We start from the raw sequence: 18,677 nt of genomic DNA on the forward strand, positions 1-18,677 counted from the left end.
TCTTCTTCCACACGTTTAATAGAATCAGCACCGCGGCTATTTCACTGTTTTTTGATGGGCCAGGGTTAAGTTCGATGTCGTCAGAGAGCAGCAGTATTATTTCAGAAGAAAGACCTAGGGCAATAGCTTCAATGCACAAGTCTAATACACTACGCAATTTCGAGTCGTTGGGGCACGACACAGCAAGAAGAAACCGATTACTGGTTCTAAACTCTTTACAGTTGCTTAAATAACTAACGTGCAACGTCAGAAACGGGTTGAGCATGGCGCGGCTTGCGGTGTCGTGCCCCAAGCTGGCGGCATCGGTGCAGCGATTATGTAGCGTCGACATCGGGCATGTGACCGGCGACGTCATTGATGGGGTTGGTTGCCAGCTGTATAGGTTGTCCATTGTGCTGCTTTTAGCGGAGCAGGGCGGTCGGCGGTTTCACGAAACGGGCCAGATTCCCAGGTCAGGATTCTGGGTGCAGGGGGGTGGGGTAGTCCGGGTTTTCCTTGAATCGACGGGCACACACCGGCGGTGGCGAGGCACATCAGCATCTGCAATGTCAGAAACGGGTTGAGCATGGCGCGGCTTGCGGTGTCGTGCCCCCTGCTGGCAATTGAGCATACTTCCTAGTTAGTAACCTGAATGAAACTTGGACGGACTAGAGTTTTATTCCAGCGAGCAAACATGGAGCTGTCCGTTTCCCTCCCGTAGAAACCCATGTATTGACAGCAGACGCGAATTACCCAAAATTTACACCTTCACAGTGAAGTATATAATTTTGAAACGTCAGTGAAATTTCGTGCAATTGTAGAGTTGTCTTAGCGGCTAATTGTCATAGAATTCACTTTGGGACAGTTTCAATGAAACAGGAGTTATAGCCGCCTTCTGCAATCATTATTCCTCCGTAAACGGACATGCTTCACTGCACTACACACAATGTGGGCAAAGCCAGCTTACAATTAGAGGCCAATTAAAGTCGTCTTCACCTCTAAGCACAAATTCACTGGTGGAAAGACGTCTCTTCGGGGGCAATATAAACGGTGTTATATCAAAACATGGAGGCCCTGGGACGTTTTTATTATTTTTTTATTTTTTCCCCCCTTGCGCTGAAGGTGTGGCGCACAGTTCTACGATTCCGGGGATTTGAGTGGGCGCCGCATAATGGCCTTACGCTCGCGTGGTATTCTTGTCTACATCGCTCTGTACATGGAAACGGTCTGCTGGATTCCAGCCATAGACAGCTTCGCTGTAAAAAATGAGTTTGACGAGCGAGGAGGCGCCTTGGCAGCAGTTCGCCCAGGGCGCCGAATGAGGTAAGGCCGGCCCTGCCACGGAGAACCCTACACTTAAAATTAGTCTACACAAACACCTAGACAAGTTCTTCCTGCTGCTGAATGTTCCTCTGTCCACTCCTGCTTTTACAGCTGCTGGCAATAAGCCCCTTAATTAAACCCAATTGGCTGCTTAGCTTCCGGTTTAAACTTCTGCACTGCTTAGAGTATCTCCAATGTATACAGCATCAGTGCATTACTTACCCCACACAATGCCATGCAAATACTTCCCAAAGTGTCCGACATCTGGTTGTAACAGTCGAACCCTGCTCTGATGAATTTGCGAACGCAGCCCAATTCTTGGTTTGTGTGGCAAGTTTATGCAAGCATTAAAAGTGAGTCTTGCATTTTCAGCACTCATCCTGTTTTTTTTTTTTCTTCTTCTTCTGTGTAGGTTAAAGCTGATTTGTTTTGCAATATGCATGAATACCATCCTTCTGTATTTTATGCAGCAGCTTTAAAGCTCCACTTTTGCAAGTGCGCAAGCCTTCCCAGCTTACTTCATTGCCTGGAATGGGCGGGAATGACTGTACGGACAAAAAAAAAAAAAAGGATTGACTTTTATTTGATGCCCGAGATGTGTTCTGAAGGGTAGACGACTTGGACGGTCTCCTTCCTTCAGCCGTCAGCCAGGATTCTTTGTATCCTCAGGGCGGCTTCGGCCATCCGGACTGCTGTGAGTGGCGGCTCCGGTGGGAGGTGAACAGAAGTCTTCCATTGTTCTGTAGTCTTAGTATTATCTCTTTTAACTATATTCATATCAGACTTGCTGTTATAGCCTGCTGTATTTTTTCGGAGTTCATGGCAGGGCCATATCATGCGTTGTAGGTTTGCGCTGCTGTTGCACAAAGCACCGAGGTTTGAGCAAAGGCCTGGATAGCAACGGTTGAGGGAAACAGGGCTTGGAAAAGTGTTTGTCTGCAACCATCGCCCCATGACTGCCTCTTTCCTGGTAAGGGCGAGGTGGGCCAGTGGATATTTGCACTTGGCTAACCTGCAGTGATCTATATCCCTGTACATGACTAGCCTGTCTTTGTGTGATCTAATAATGTCTACTAGTTCATGGCCTTCCTGTGCTGTCTGGTATGGAGATGATGGTGGTTGTGGTGGCGTCGTTGGTAACACAGCTCGGTTGGCAAGAGCTCGAGCGGCTGCGTGGGCCAGTTCATTCCCCTGTGGCCTAAGTCCATGTTAAAAGAATTTTTCGTTGGTTGGGAGCCTGCTCTAACAGTGAGGCTGCTATAGGGGCAATTCTGTCCTTTGCGAAGTTTAAGTATGGCGGACTTCCGAGTTGCTTACGGTTGTGGTCGCTCGGGTAGAATCTTCTCGCCCTAAGTGGAATCTTTGGCCAGTGTGGATGCTGACACCACTGTGACTCCGCCATTGCCGACGACTGCAATTGCCATGGCATTGAGACAAGAGCCGCTGTTGTAGTAGTCGGCAGCGTCAACGTAGGCAATCTTCCATGGCTCACAATGGGTTCGGGAACGTTTGCCAAGGGCTCGTGCTCTAACTTGTCTTTCTTCCACATTTAGCTCTGGGTGCATATTTCTTGGTAGTGGTGGGATGCAAATGTATTTTCGCCATTTTTGTGGGAGGTCAACTTCATTTTGGAGGGAGGGAACTTCTGCTTCAAATTCCAAGTGACTGCAGAATGTCTCCCCATTTCGCTTTTAGACAGGCGTTCCAATTGGGCTGTTTGTTGCGCTTCGATTTTTTCTTTGATCGAATCGTGGATGCCTAGTGCTTCGAAACGTTCGCTGGCCATGGTAACTGGAAATCCTATTAGCTTTTTTTTTTGCCATTGTACAAAAACAAATTAAAAGCAACAAAAATGTGGGTTGAAAAAGTCAATGCTCATTTACAAAACTGCAGGCTCTGTTAAGCATAAACCAGTTCTCTGTATGCTTTACTGGAAATAGGAAATGTATTAGCTACTCTCCGATTTTCACATTTAAAAAACACCACTCCCTGGCTAGAACTTCAGCATTCACTCACGACCTTTGGAAATAAGACACCACACAATTTACTTTCTTCATTTATCGGCTCCAATAAATGCTTGTGCAACAACCCTCGTTGTGGTTTTGTGTTGTGAAATGGTGCTTCAATGTGTGGACTGGCAGCTACAGAACCATCTTGAGTGACTGAGCAGTGGCATCGGTGGAGTGACAGATTCTGAGGATGCTGCAGAGGTGATGTCAGTGCTGGTCATGATGTGTGCTCGGACTGCATCCATAGTCAGTGTCGCAGTGCAACGAGACAGACGGTGAAGGGTATATTGCACAAGTCGGGTCTGCTGGTGCAGAACTTTGCATGCCATGCTAGGTTATCAATTGAGCGCGTTTATTAAGTATAAAAACGCAATCTTTGAAAAGGCTTTATGTGAGACAGTTACTCCTGCTGAGTCAATGAGAAAACGATTGCAAAAAAAAAAAAAAACACAAACTCTAACTTATGCACAATTGAAGACTCCAGCACAAGACGGACACAAATCAAAACTTTTTATCGCGTGATAATTCCCTACTGACTTTAGGCGTACGAGTGCATACCGGAATAATGTGGCGACAATATGCCACGGTAGAGACAGAAAATCGGCGAGGCCACAGCTGTACGTCTGCGGTACGAAGCTGCGAGTGAAATTAACTAGGTTACCACGTCGAGAACAATATGTCGTAGCAATGCCTCAAAAAGATGGCGAGAATGTAGTTTTAACGTGATGAATACCGACCGCAACGGCTCATCATTTTCTTAATGCAAACATTTTGCTGTTTTAAATACGAAGGCACTACACCACACGAGTGTGGTGGCTACCTTACTCGTCTAGTCGGCCTCGCTGGCCTCCTGCCTACGTAATCTGCGTTGCATTTTCATTCGTTTGCATTCAGGCTGAGCAACCAGCTTGTTTGCGAAACATCTAAGACTGACACTACTAACCGCAAGTGCCAATGTATTCCAAAAGTAATGAAAAGCTACGGTGAAAAAAAAAAAAAAAGAAACGATGATCGTCCGTTTAATTTGTCCTCGGGAATCGAGTGTGCAAGACTTCGCGACAACTGTTTCGGGACGGGACAGGAAAGGAGGGAAAACGTGAACGTATTTTTAAGCATTGAATCCTAACAAACTGGAAGTACTCATCGCAGTCATAGAGTTTCATACTAATATACGCATTAGAATGACACTTTATGATCGCACTCACCATCTCGCATCGCTGGTTATCGGTTGATTAAACCCGCCACTGCCACAACTGAAAACAACGACCGAACATACAGACAAGCATGGAGGAAAGAACAGCTTCTTCCTTTTTCTTCCTCCATGCAGACAAAACCAAGTATCTATAAACGTTGGACAAGACTGCAAGCCGCCATCACACAGAACAGGGAGGATTTTAGAGAAGCAAAGGTCTAGCCACAGAACAGGGAGGATTGTCTAGCTTAAAGGAGCCATGAAGAGAAAATGCAAGTTGGTTTTATTCGAAAGATTTCGTGTTTTATAGTGCCCCCAGCGCTTGTCCGGATACAAACGGTGCTTTATTCACTGAGAAATTAAACAATTTAGGTTAAAATTTTGATTTTCCCGCTCAATCGTGCGTTTTCGTGGTCCCAAATGACATCACAGGAACCGACCGCTCTGCAGCCTAGAGTACCTTCATTCACGCATCCGCCGTACAGGGTAGAGAGAGACACGTATACGCTGGCGCCGCCATTTTCGGTTGCTCGCTCTCCGCCGAAGCAAGTCATTGTGTCAAAACCGCGCTAAAATTATCGCCGCAATGCGGTTTACTGAAGAAGTTTGAATCATATTGTCTGTTTCGCGTTGCTAGGTCTCGTGGGAAACGTAAAGAATAACGCGTTGAGCCCGTTGGCCCAATTGCGGCGGCACGGGACCGTTCAAAGGTTGTCTCCACCCTGTGCAGCGGTGTTGGTTTGTTCCCGCGTTTCTTTACGTTCCGCAACCTAGATGGCGTCACCATACCGTGGCAAGCGTTTGGTTTGTTTTTGCCCGCATTTAAACCTGGCTTGTTTTTGTTCTGGGAGAAAATATTCGTTCCCTGAAACAGGGCTCGCTCGACAAATGGGGTCACGTAAGACACCGTTGCTTGCGTCAATCGGCCAGTGTCGTCTGAGACAACCCCAAGCCCCGTAGTGCTGTGCAGCTAAACCAAGCATGCTGTGCGCAGTACGAACAGCAGAACGCATCAGTACTTCTATGTTTACATGTGCTTTCGTAACTTCCACTGTTTGTCCCATCATTCTTATTGCTTTGTAAAGAATGTGCCCTAAATTTAAGCGCAAATCGCTCGTTCGTCTAGTTTGTAAGCTCTACCTAATTTGCGTCTGCTTCTGCCAGCCTCCGCCAATCGCAGAGCTTAGCTCATGTGACATCATAGGTTCTGTTGCGGGAAATTAGCTGGTGGGTCGCATGACCATTCCCGTTTTTCCTAATTATGTAGCTTATTTGAGCGAAGTTTACGTTAAAAGTGGTGTCAGTATGATTCTAACGAGACAATCTTTTGAATGAACCAAACTTGTGTTTTCTTTAGATCTCGCCGCCTTTCGCCCTCGCCCGCGCTCCTTTCCTCCTTCGTTTTTTGCCATTTTCTTTTTCGCCGGCGAACGCCGCGCGCCATTGGCCAACGGCCAGTGACGTAGTACCTCGTCCCCGCGTTGTTTGTTTTTTCTTCGCCGCCACTGTCCATTTGAATTCGCCATTTTAGGCTCAGCTGCCTCGGAGCAGGCCTCATCGAAGCCGCCAGCGTGTAACAACCGAAGATTCAGCTTCTCGTTTCAAACAAGTGTTGCGTCGGCGTCACTTTATGTAGCTTCGCGATGCCAAGTTGTTGTGCCTTCGGCTGCTCGAATAAAGTCACTGCAGTCACGGCCAGCTCGGTTGTGTTATGTGGCAGTAAGCAGCGCCCCCTATGTATAACACTGTTTGTTTAGTTCTGGCAACCCTGGGTGGGCCACCAGGATAATAAAACACAACATGGCCGCAGTTCATCGAAGCAGCCCATGCCACGTGCCACTCATGCGTATTCTTTGAATCTGGCATACCAACAGAACCCACGCATAACATGGTGTCAGAAGTGGTGTATACAACGAAGTGAGCGCATTCTTTCCGGCGATGGCGTCGTTTCTGCCCGCGATTCAACCATTTTCGGCGCGCTCCAACCCGGCAGAGGCATGGAGCGATTGGAAGCAAAGGCACAGGGTCTACGAGCGAGCCATGAAATACCACAAGGAAGAGGATGAAACGCGGATAGCGCTGCTGCTTCATGTCGGTGGAGAAGAGCTCCTGCAGACATACAATACCTTCGCGCTTTCTGATGAGCAGCAGAACTTCGCAGACGTCCTCAAGCGGTTTGACCTTCACTTTGAAAGGTATCAGAATACAACACATGCATCTTACGTTTTTCATAACCTGAAGCAAACCACGGATCAAACGTTTGAGATGTTCGCACAGGCTGTCGCGAAGCAAGCGGATCAATGTGCTTTTGGCGAAGCACGTGATAGAATGATCACCGACCGGCTTGTTCAGGGAATCCGGGACAATGCCCTAAGAGAGCGCTTGCTGCGCGAAAGGAAACTCACTCTCGAGAAGGTTATGGATCAGTGCATGACAGCTCAACTCTCCAGAGCTTACGCCGAGGACATGCAACCGTCGCGACCTGAAGTGCTCGCAATGTATCGCCGCGACCCGCCGAACCCACAAAACGTTCCAGTCATGCAGAACCTAGCCCAAGCAGAGGCACCCATGGGCCGCCAGCCTTCGCAGCATCAATCCTATGTGGGAAGAACATGCTCCAGGTGCGGTCAGCGACACCAGCCACGGCAGTGCCCAGCATTTGGACAACAGTGCCACAACTGCGGCAGGCCCAATCACTATGCGGCACTGTGTCAACAGCCCCGCCGGTGGCAGCCGCCGCGCCCTGCTCGTGTCGTGCGAGAGCTGCAGGAGGACGGACCCTTGTCCCTGGACGTGCTGACTGTTCGCGCTGTGCAGCGGTCCTCCTCATGGCATCAAACAGTCACCGTCAACGGTCACCCCATCTCATTTAAACTGGATACCGGATCAGATGTGAACCTTGTTTCCGCTGAGGAGTGGCAGAAGTGGAGAGACCCACCACCGCTGAGCAGCCCAGGCGCCCACGTTACCACCTACACCGGTGAGCCACTGCCATTACTTGGGGAATGCTTTCTCCAGTGCAGCACACCCGTTGCATCAGAAACATTGAAGTTCTGCATAGTTGGCATGCCAACTGCTGCTATCTTGGGTTTGGATGCCTGCCAAAGACTGAAGCTGATACAGCGACTTGACAAACTTGACTGCAACACGGTTGAGCACATCCAGGAAAAGAATGAAACTCCGGAAAGCATCATCAACGAATACAAGGATGTGTTCGAGGGGATAGGCCGTTTCCCAGGGGAGTTCACAATAACTCTGGCAGAAAATGCACAACCTGTAATCTCGGCACCTCGCAAGATTCCATCAGCCTTGGAAGATAAAGTAAAGCAGGAGCTGCAGCGACTAGAAAAAGAGCAAGTGATCGTCAAGGTCACTGAGCCCACTGACTGGGTCAGCCCTGTTGTTGTTGTGCGCAAAAAAGATGGTTCCCTGCGAATCTGCCTCGACCCCCGGAAACTCAACGAGGCCATTAAGCGCCCTCACTACCAGATGCCGACGTTTGAAACTCTTCTCTCGAGGCGACATGGCTCTACCGTGTTTACTCTGCTGGATGCTGCCCAAGCCTTTCATCACATGCGGCTCGATGACGCCAGCTCTCGGCTGTGTACATTCACAACTCCATATGGACGGTACAGATTTCTGGTCATGCCATTTGGCTTGAGTTGTGCTCCCGAGATGTTCCAGCAAGCAATGGATCAAGTGTTTGCCTCTGAGGAAGACATTCACCCATATTTTGATGACATCCTGATCACCTCGAACTCCCTGTCCGAGCATTGCAAGCAGCTACGGAAGGTGTTGGAGAAGGCCCGCAGCGCCAACTTGAAGTTCAACAAGGACAAGCTGAAGTTGGCAGTGCCAAAGGTCAACTACCTTGGTCACGTGCTCACAGCAGAAGGAGTCAACGCAGATGCAGCAAAGTTGGAGGCCATCACACAGTACCCCCAACCAACAAATCGACAAGACCTCCAACGCTTCCTGGGCATGGCTACTTTCTTGACAAAGTTTGCCCCGCAACTAGCTCAGCAGACTCACCAACTGAGGCAGCTGTTGCGGAAGGACACTCCTTGGCTGTGGGACGCAAACACACAGAAATGCTTCGACGAGGTGAAGCTATCGCTCTCAAAAACTCCAGTCCTCGCATTTTATGATGCGAACCAGAAAACAACACTGTCAGTTGATGCCAGCTCGTATGGCTTGGGTGCGGTATTGCTGCAGCAGGGCAAGCCTGTCGCCTTTGCATCTGCAACGCTGTCAAGTGCTCAACAGAAGTACTCCCAGATCGAGAAGGAACTCTTGGCCATAGTGTATGGTGCAGAGCACTTCCACTACTTTCTGTATGGACGTCCTTTCGTCGTGGAAACTGACCATCGACCTCTTCTGGGTCTAGTACAGAAGCCGTTTGATGCTGTCTCCCCCAGACTTCAACGCCTCCTGTTACGTCTACAATCCTATGACGCACAGCTGGTGTTCGTGCCTGGTAAAGAACTTGCTACAGCAGACGCACTGTCCAGAGCACCTCTAGCTTCGGTCTCCGTGGACACATCATTGGTGGACGCTCACCAGTCAGTTTGCCTTCTCGTTATGGCCTCGTGCGACACACTGAACCTCATCCGAGCACAGACGGCAGCTGACCCTACCCTTCAGCGTGTGATCCAGTATGTGCAGGATGGTTGGCCGGCACGGCAGCAGGCACATCCATCAACACAAAAGTTCTGGGACTGCAGAGAAGAACTTCACTTTGCAGAAGGACTGCTCTGTCGAGGGCATCGGCTTGTGCTGCCAGCAGCCAGTCGACCAGCAGCGCTACAAAAGCTTCATGTGGGACACCGTGGAATGTCAGCATGCAAAGCCAGGGCTCGAGAAGCTCTTTACTGGCCAGGGATGACACAGGACGTGGAAGACATGGTGAAACATTGCATCACATGTCAGCGCCAAATGCCAGCAAACCATCATCAGCCCCTGATGGATGTCCCATTGCCATCTCTGCCATGGCAAAAACTGGGAGTGGACATTTTTCACTTTGATGGATCGTCACACCTGCTTGTGGTCGACTATTACTCTAAGTATGTGGAGGTAGAAAAGCTGTCGTCAACCTCCAGTCGCCCAGTCATCAGTAGCCTCAAGAAGATGTATGCACGGTTCGGAATTCCATATGAGGTCATTTCGGACAACGGCCCCCCATTTGACAGCAAGGAATTTGCAGACTTCAATGCGTCATGGGCTATCAAGCATGTCACATCTTCGCCTCACTACCCTCAGTCCAATGGGCAAGCGGAGCGGGCGATAAGAACACTCAAAGAGACATTCCGCAAAGCAGGAGAGTGTGGAGAGGACTTGGAATTGGCGCTCCTCAACTATCGGGCAACACCGACATCCACATTGCCATCTCCAGCAGAAATGTTGATGGGCCGAAAAATTCGCACGCCACTTCCAGTGCACCCAGCATTATTGGGCCCACAGTATCCGACCAAAACTCACCACCAAGGGCTGCAAGCTCGCCAGATGGCACAGCACAAGCACGGTGACCAGCACACGGCCACCCTGAAGCCGCTGAATCCTGGTCAGCAAGTATGGTTCCGGCTCAACAACAAGTGGACAAGGGGCGTCATCACAGCCTTGGCTGAAGAACCGCAGTCCTTCATTGTAGAAAGCAGCGATGGAGGGACGTACCGCAGGAACCGCTATCACCTCCGAGAGGCACACTTGCCTTTTTGGAACCCAGAGGCCCGACATCAAGTGCAAAGAAGTGCAGAGGACCTCTGCCCATTGCCCAACGCAAATGAGGTTCCCACCCAACCATTGGATGTGTCCAGTAGTGCTGGCTGCGGGCTCTCACCTGTGGGCCAAACCTGTTCTCAACCAGTGAATGTGTCTAGTGGTGCTGGCTGTGGACCCTCAGCTTTGTGCCAAACCCGTTCAGGAAGAGAAGTTCGCCCTCCTAACCGAATGAACTTGTAAACAAAAAGAAAAGGGGGGGCGTGTTATGTGGCAGTAAGCAGCGCCCCCTATGTATAACACTGTTTGTTTAGTTCTGGCAACCCTGGGTGGGCCACCAGGATAATAAAACACAACATGGCCGCAGTTCATCGAAGCAGCCCATGCCACGTGCCACTCATGCGTATTCTTTGAATCTGGCATACCAACAGAACCCACGCATAACAGGTTGTAGCAAGCTGTAATTTATCAAAGCCCACGCATGAATCAATGTTAGCTGTACAGCATAAAAAGTATTCACAATTGCGCTTGTTAGCGCGCTTCTGGCCTTGGAATACGGCAGTTATTATAGAACTGGGCCTAATTGTAAGCTGAGCGCATTCTTTAATTGCGCGTTCTTTGTGCCAGCCTTTTCCAGATATGCCCGACAGGGCCTTACTCGAAGTAATTGTGAACACCAATCGCACGAACATTGCTATGCCATGGACGCACTGCCAAAAGTACAGCCGTCATGGGCGAGGCCAACGAGGAGACGCGAGAACTTTGACCCTGACAGCAGCCTATAACGACGTGAAGGTGACATATATTTTGCAACAGCGTCAAAGCACCAGAAAGTGCACGGAATTAAGGTGGCATGAATTTCAGTAGCTAAGGCGGGACGGGCGGGGCGGATACTGAGCGCTGCCTAATGATAACTAACGCAAAAAACGCAAACGCAAAAAAGCCAGCGTAGCGCTCGAACTGCCGCGAACCATGCGCAAGCCCTCTGTGCAGCGCTTGCAGGACCACAACTTAAAGGGACACTGAAGTGATATGTAAACATTGCGGGATTTTTAGCGCAAATTGTAGTCCGGAGTCCCCAGGCCATGTTTCGACCACTCTGAGCGCGTTTACGCGATTTTATTGAGTCGAAAAATTAATTCGAAAATGCTGTCCTCCTCTCTTTAAGCTCGCCAATTTTCTGTGGCGTTTTCGTGTGGCGTCGAGAGGAGCCGAGCTCGCAATTGGCTGCGCTACTGCACGGCTCCCCGGCCTTCAGACAGAGTCAGCTCGGCCCAGCGTTTCGTCCGCCGGCCGCCGACGGGTCGTCGCAATTCGTTCGCTCAGTTGAAACGAAGCCAGGACACGTTTGTGAATGGAAGAATGTGCCTTTCTTTACTTGGTTAGTTTGTACACGCGTATCTAGCTCCAAGTCAAGGTCGCTTCACACAAGCGCTGCACAAGCGCACATGCGACGCTTCGCTGTACGCCAGTAGGAAAATATAAGGCCTCTTGAAGGGGGAGAAGAGTCAGCGAAGTGAATATATGTACTAAGGAAATAAAATCAACTGATATTTTTACCGTACAGCGTAAAACTAGGGTGCGGGAAGCACTTTTTTGCGCTGAGCGAACAATCACAGCGGTCAGCAGCACGACTACGCATCTGCGAACGCTTTTCCGTCTAAGAAATGCAATTGCTAGACGTGAGCTATTGTGGAAACTCGGGGGGTGCTTACTGCACGAGCGCAATACAACAAATAGTCACCTAAGCTGCTTGAAATACTAAAACTAAATAAAAGTGTAAACTGGTTATACATTATATACCTTATCTTTACCATCGACGCCAGCGGCAGCCTGTGGCCTAGTCGTCTGGGGTGCTAGGTATGTCATCGGAAGTGTTTTGCCAGTCAGAAGTTCGAATCGCCGCGGGTAGATGGTTTTTTTTTATGAGTTAACTTTTTTGTTTTTCGCCGATGCTTTCTATACTGAGTTCACCTTTTTTGGGCCGCAACGTTCATTGCTCGACGAACTAGTCCACAGAACTCGCGCAGGCTGGCACTGCCGCGCTAGCGAGTTCTCGTCGATCGATTGTAGGGTTTAACGCGCCGACGCAACGCAGGCGATGAGGCGCGCCGTAGTGGAGGGCTCCGGATTAATTTTGACCACCTGGGGATCTTTATCGTGCGCCGAAATCTCGCAGACACGGGCGTTTTTGCTTTTCGCCTCCATCAGAAAAGCGGCCGCCGCGGCCGGGAATCGAACCCGCGACCTCGTGCTCAGCAGCGCAACGCCTTAGCCACTGAGCCACCGCGGCGGGTAGCGAGTTCTCGTTGGCGTGCTGTTGCCATAAGCACCGACTCCTTGCGGGCAGTGGGCACAGGCCAGAATCAACAGACCCTTGGCCTGGTGCGAACACGCTTTTTACGATACAGGCATGAGGGAGGCAAGCTCCAAATATGGGGGAAAAGCGCATGACATTTGGGCGTCTGCGGGTACGCGGAGGGCGTTCATGCAATGCGTAGGCGTCGGCTAGTGAATGTTACGATTCCAAGCCGTCCTGGGAGGCTTATCTTATGCATTTTACAGCCGACAACATGGCAAAAGCGCGGCACGATGATTACTGAGATATTGAGAATGCCCATCCAACAACGCCATCGGTTGTGTTTTACAGAACCGAAACCGAAACTTGTTTGATTGCTAACCTTGGGTATCGTCCAATCACGGTGCCCCCTCCTCCCAACGTCACAGCCTTAGTTGGTGCGGCCGCCGCAAACCGCGCATGGTAGTTTTTCTTCTTTCGCGCTTTGTAAAATAATTACCGATTTGTCAACCGGATAAACGATGAAAAGTGTGCTAATTTGAGCCAGTCTACGCAGTGCAAGCAAAAACGGGAGCTTGACAAATTCACTTCAGTGTCCCTTTAATCACGCAAATGCAAGAACGGAATTACTGTAACAGAGCAATTGGAAACGTCCACGTTCGGTCCTTTCGCGTTCACGAACTATCCTGAGCATGCCGCACACGTAAACAAACACCGCGCTGTACGTATGCGCCCGCGGTATCCACCCCGCAAATATCCCCTTCTAGACAAAATAATACAACAAAACAGCCTCACTTATTGCGTGTTTGTAAAACGGAGCTCTAGAAATACTATTAATGCTACCAAAGAGCGATTGCGGCGCGAAAACAAGAGCAACCTGCACGAAAAACTGCAGCGAGCGGCCCGAACCGTTGCGAGGGCGTCTGCTCTGAGGAAGCCAACAAATATGGCGGCCCCGCCGCGGAGTTAAAGGGACCGCGGCGCCGCGGGTGAGTGGAAAGAAAAAATAGGAGGGCAGCGGAGAAGGAGGGAGCAGTTGGCGCTAGTGCCAAAAAAAAGCGTAGTGGCGGCGTCGTGAACCACCGAGTACGCCCGCTTGATGGCGCTGTAAACACGGCTTTGTGAACAAGGGAGAGATGGGAGGGAGGAAGCAAATCTATAGGTTAGCTGGGAGTAAGGCAAGTAAACGTAATAAAACAGGCAAGTCGGTTGCTGACAACCGACGCCCCGATTCAAAGGGAAAGCCACTGATCATCATCATCATCATCATGTAAACATGGCGGATGCTTTTTGCCATGGAGGAAAGAAAAGGTTAGGAGAGGCCCTGACGTCACATTTGTGAAGCCGAGTCCCGCCATGACTTGAGCCCACGGAGCCCGGCACTCTATCCCATCATCATTTGCTGTCTCCGGTTTGATTTGACTAACATGGCGTGGCCCAGCCCTCCCGCTTCGAAGCGAAAACAGCTTCGTCGCTAATTCCTCGGTGCGATGTCATGTTCTAAGCTGTTGATTTCGCCTTCAATTTGCCCGTTCTGACCCTCACCCAAAGTTTCAATCAAAAAACGGCCTTCGTTTTTGAGATAGAAGGACGATTTTTCAGCTCTTAAGCCTGGCAAAAGTAGCGTTGGTCGTCGTCATAGCAACAGGCTCGCGGGATGGCCGCCTCCGACAGCGGAGTTTTCAAACTTGCCTAATCTAAAAACGTTTGTCGTAGCGACTGCGCTGGTTTGCAAGCGTAACGAGGCAGCCACATACCATGCGCCTTAAAAAATTGTCCGTTCTATTCGCCCAGGTTTGGCCACCGCAGTTGCAAACAGGGGCGGATCCAGGCTTTTTCTGAGAGGGGGGTCAGCTCCTATCAGTGATGAGGATGATTAGCAGGAGGAGGCGGAGCCTTATTTATTCACTGAAATTTCGGGAAAGCAAAAACACAAGGAATACAACAAGTAATCAATTCACCTTTTTCTGCGACCTGAGTGGTCATCTTCTTGGAAGTTTAAATTCAAAAATTAAGGGAGGGGTCAGGACATCCGGACCCCCCCTCTGGATCCGCCAATGGTTGCAAACAAGTAAGCAACATTGTCTATGGGCTCAAGAAAAATGACGTAACTTCCCCCACACTTTTCGCAATGCATTGGGATGCTAGGGGCCTCTCCTGAGTATTCTTTCCTCCATGCTTTTTGCACAGGCCCATGGAGGAAGGAATACTCAGGAGAGGCCCCTAGCACCCCAATGCATTGCGAAAAGTGTGGAGGAAGTTACATCATTTTTCTTGAGCCCTTGGACAATGTTGCTTACTTGTTTACAACTGCGGCGGCCACATTTGGGCAAACAGAACGGACAATTTTTTAAGGCGCTTAGTATGTCGCTGCCTCGCTACGCTTGCAAACCAGCGCAGTCGCTACGACAAAAGATTAGGCCAGTTTGAAAACTCCGCCGTCGGAGGCGGCCGCCCCGGCCGCAGCGGCACTTACGTCGCGTCGAGATTAGGGTGATTAGGGTGCCTACACCGTGGGGTGCCTGGATGTTCCTCCTCGCCGCCCCTCCGTGACGGGTGGAGACAACTGCATCGTCTGCTACGGAAGCTGCCATTTTGTTCCCCGCCGCTGGGGCAGCGCGCTGCAAGCACGGGGATATGCTATCGGATATATTCTTATATGCCCACGCATTCCGTGGCCACAAACCGCTTCCAGAATGAAGAAGAACTTATTTGTGGGCTTATTTGTACGTCTTAACAGTGAAAATACTGCGCTAGCTAAGTCGACAAGACGAATTAGCGGGAGAAACACGACACACAGAAGCGCATCCGTGCGCTACCGCGTACGTGCGTCTCCCACTTCTTTGTTTTGTAAACTTAAGTCAGCGCAATGTCTCTACACTTTTATATGTAACATGTATAATAATGCGTCAATGAGGCTCGCTTCTTGATCGTTAGTTTTGGTGTTAAATCTCATCTGCGAAAAAGTTGCGTCTTATAAGTGCATTCGACCGGCAATGTATTGTGCAAAGACTTCGCGGGAGAGGTATGTTACATGAATTGCTCTGTTCTTCACTAAGTCTGTCTGATTTCGCAGATAAAAGATATCAATCATGAGCCTTCTTTGCCGAAAATCATAGCCGCAAAAAGCATACCTTGTATATGCAAGATAATGCGCAAATGGCGAAGCGAGGACTCAGTTGTAGTAGTGTATATGTAGTTGTTTCTCCAAGGGGAAAACAAAAGCTAAAAGTGAATGAACGAAATAGCAGAGTCAGGCCGATGCTGAAGGTCGGTAGGCCGCCCACCGAGCCTGCATTGTACCGGCCGGTCTCCCTGACGTCCGCGGCGGGAAAGCTGATGGAGAACACGATCCTGGCCCGCCTCCAGTGGATTGCTGATCGTCGGGGCGTCTTCAAGGAGCAGCAAAGCGGCTTCAGGCGCCACCGCTGCACGGCTGACTCCCTGGGAGATGTGGTGTCTATGCTGGAGCAGGCCCGCCACGACAAGGAGGTGGCCTTCTTGCTCCTGCTGGACATGAAGTCGGCCTTCGACTCCGTCCCTCACACGGCCATCCTGGACGCCCTGGACAGCATGGGCGTTTCGGGGCACCTCCGAAGATACGTGAGGGCGTTCCTGACTAACCGGACCCTACGAGTCAGGGTGGGCCGAGCAATGAGCAGCCCAAGAGATGTCAGCTCGGGGGTTCCCCAGGGGAGTGTGCTCAGCCCATTCCTTTTCAACCTCGTCCTGGCTCCACTCCCGGACTGCATCCCAGCTGGGCTTGCATTTCCAGTGGGGATGGCAGTCTATGCTGGCGACATCGCACGGACCAACGAGGCTACTCTCCAAGGTGAAGGCGTGTCTCCAGGGGGTGCCGTGGGCAGTCGCCGCCTTCCTGACAAGCCGTGGCCTGCAGCTGTCCGAGACGAAAACGCAGGCCATGATCTTCCACTCGAGGGGCTACAGAGCACGCAAGACGACACTGCCGCTCACCTTGAACGGTCAGACTCTTCCTTGGTGCACTAGCGCCAAGTATCTGGGGCTCCTGGTCGACTGCCAGTTGTCCTGGCTACCTGCGGTGAAGGCGCTTCGGAAACGCACAACGAGGGTCCACCAGGGCGTGCAGAGGTTGCTGGCGCATGGACAGGGCTGCACACACACCGTGGCCCTGAAGGTGTTCCACGGGATGGCATCGTCCGCCGTCCTCTATGCTCTGCCTTTAGTGCAATTCAAGCCGCGCCGGTGGGAGGAGCTGGAGATGGATCAGCGCCGGGCTATCCGCCTCTGCTTGGGCCTTCCGAGTACATCTCCGGTGGTGGCGACATACACGGAGGCAGGCTTCTGGCCCATCCAGATGCGGGCCCTGCAGGTGGGTCTCCACCACATCCACCGCCTGCAGGGCACACCTGACGGCGTGGCACTCCTTGAGCGCTACCGCAGCCGGCCCAACTCTCGGATGGACATGCTGCTCAGTACGTACGAGAGCCACATCGCGTTGCCGCAGCGGCCACGCCTGGAGCCACCACCCCCAGGCACGGGGCAGGCTCTACGAATTGTCACCACATTGCCGGGGGTCCGTAGTAAGAGGTCGACTCCACCCCAGGCCGTCCACCAAGAGGTGGCTGCCCTGCTGCAGGGCGACGCTGCCGGACATCTGCAAGTGTACACGGATGGATCTGTACAGCAGTCGATGGGCAGAGCCGGAGCCGCCTGCACGGCCCTAGAACTCGGCACCAGCCAGGTGTGCAGCCTGCCCTTCCCTGCCTCATCCACCCACGCAGAGCTGGCTGGACTCCACTTGGCTGCAGATCTTCTCAAGCAGGACACCCAGGCCCGGGGGGCCATCATCCTGACTGACTCGCGGTCTGCCCTCCTCCGTCTGCGTGCCGCCGACCAGCCAGCCAGCTCTAGCGGCTACGTTGAGCGGTCGCTGGCGGCCAAGCTTCATGCGGTGGAAGCGCAGGGGTGTCCCCTGCGACTTCACTGGCTGCCATCGCACGTGAACATCACGGGCAACGAGGTTGCAGACGCCTTGGCCAAAGGTGCTGCTCGCCAGGCAGGGGTTCCAGCCTCCCGGGATGTGGTGTCATTTGACGCTGCAAGGACTATCCTGGCACGAGTGGTGGAGGCCATGCATCCAGATGCCCGAGTAGTCAGTGGCCAGGCCCCACGGGTCTTGCCCGGACGCATTAGCAGAGACGCCCGGTCGCTCCTTCTTCGCCTGCGGCTCAATTGCTGCAACGTGGGAGCGCGCTTGCACCACCAAGGCCGCCGAGCATCCCCCACCTGCGCCGACTGCCCAGAGCCCAAGACGCTAGAGCACTTGTTGCTGTGCTCTTGCCCGCAGCACGACACCGCAAGGGCACAACTCCGGGCCGAACTCGGTGCCCCAAGCCACAAGCTAGAAGACTTCGATCCTGTTCCCCACGGGACCGGACGCCATGCGACGGGAGGTCTTCCAGCACCTAGTCAACTTCCTGGTTACAACAGGACTAGCGCTGCGTTTGTAGCCATCGAGTCATGGACTAAACGAACGCGATATAGACTATCTCCCACTCTCCTACCGCTCTTCTCTTCCCCCTTCTCTCTTCATATCCTTTGAAGCCCCAATCCCCTTCCCTGGACTGGGTCGTATGAGGGTGAACTCCCCGTTGAGTTCAACAATATCCCCAGGCCTTTTCTCTTCCCTCCTTTGTTAATAAATCACCACCACCACCACTCTCCTCCTCCCGCGCGCGAAAGGAGCGTCGAGTCCGGCCGTGGCTGCTCCTGCTGGTTCCTGGCTGGCACGCTGGCCGCGTGTTTACTTGCGCCGCGCTAGTGAAGTGATGTTATGCCAGGTGACCAGATGGCCTCGACTGGCACAGACCACAGTGAGCAGCAAGTGAGAACAAATCGTTTATTGACATCCGCAAGTTTACAGAGGCGGCCAGGGCATCATTTCATTTCGATCGCTGCAATTGTACGTCGCTTTCGTGACAACATTTTTTTTTGCCATAACAACTCGTTCACTTGCGCTAAGATTTCGAACGAAGGGCACAAATGAGGTAGTGACGGCGACAACGGTTTCGTTTGCACCGTCTTTCTAGCGGAGTGCATAACACTCACCTTCTGTTGGAAGAATCAAATATTCTGGCCTCGACAGCTGTCTTCCGATGCGGAATTTCCCACATTTGTC

The sequence above is a fragment of the Haemaphysalis longicornis genome, unplaced genomic scaffold (genome assembly GCF_048455015.1).
Source record: "Haemaphysalis longicornis isolate Haplotype H1 unplaced genomic scaffold, Haemaphysalis longicornis Haplotype H1 scaffold_1, whole genome shotgun sequence".
NCBI classification, from domain to species: domain Eukaryota; kingdom Metazoa; phylum Arthropoda; class Arachnida; order Ixodida; family Ixodidae; genus Haemaphysalis; species Haemaphysalis longicornis.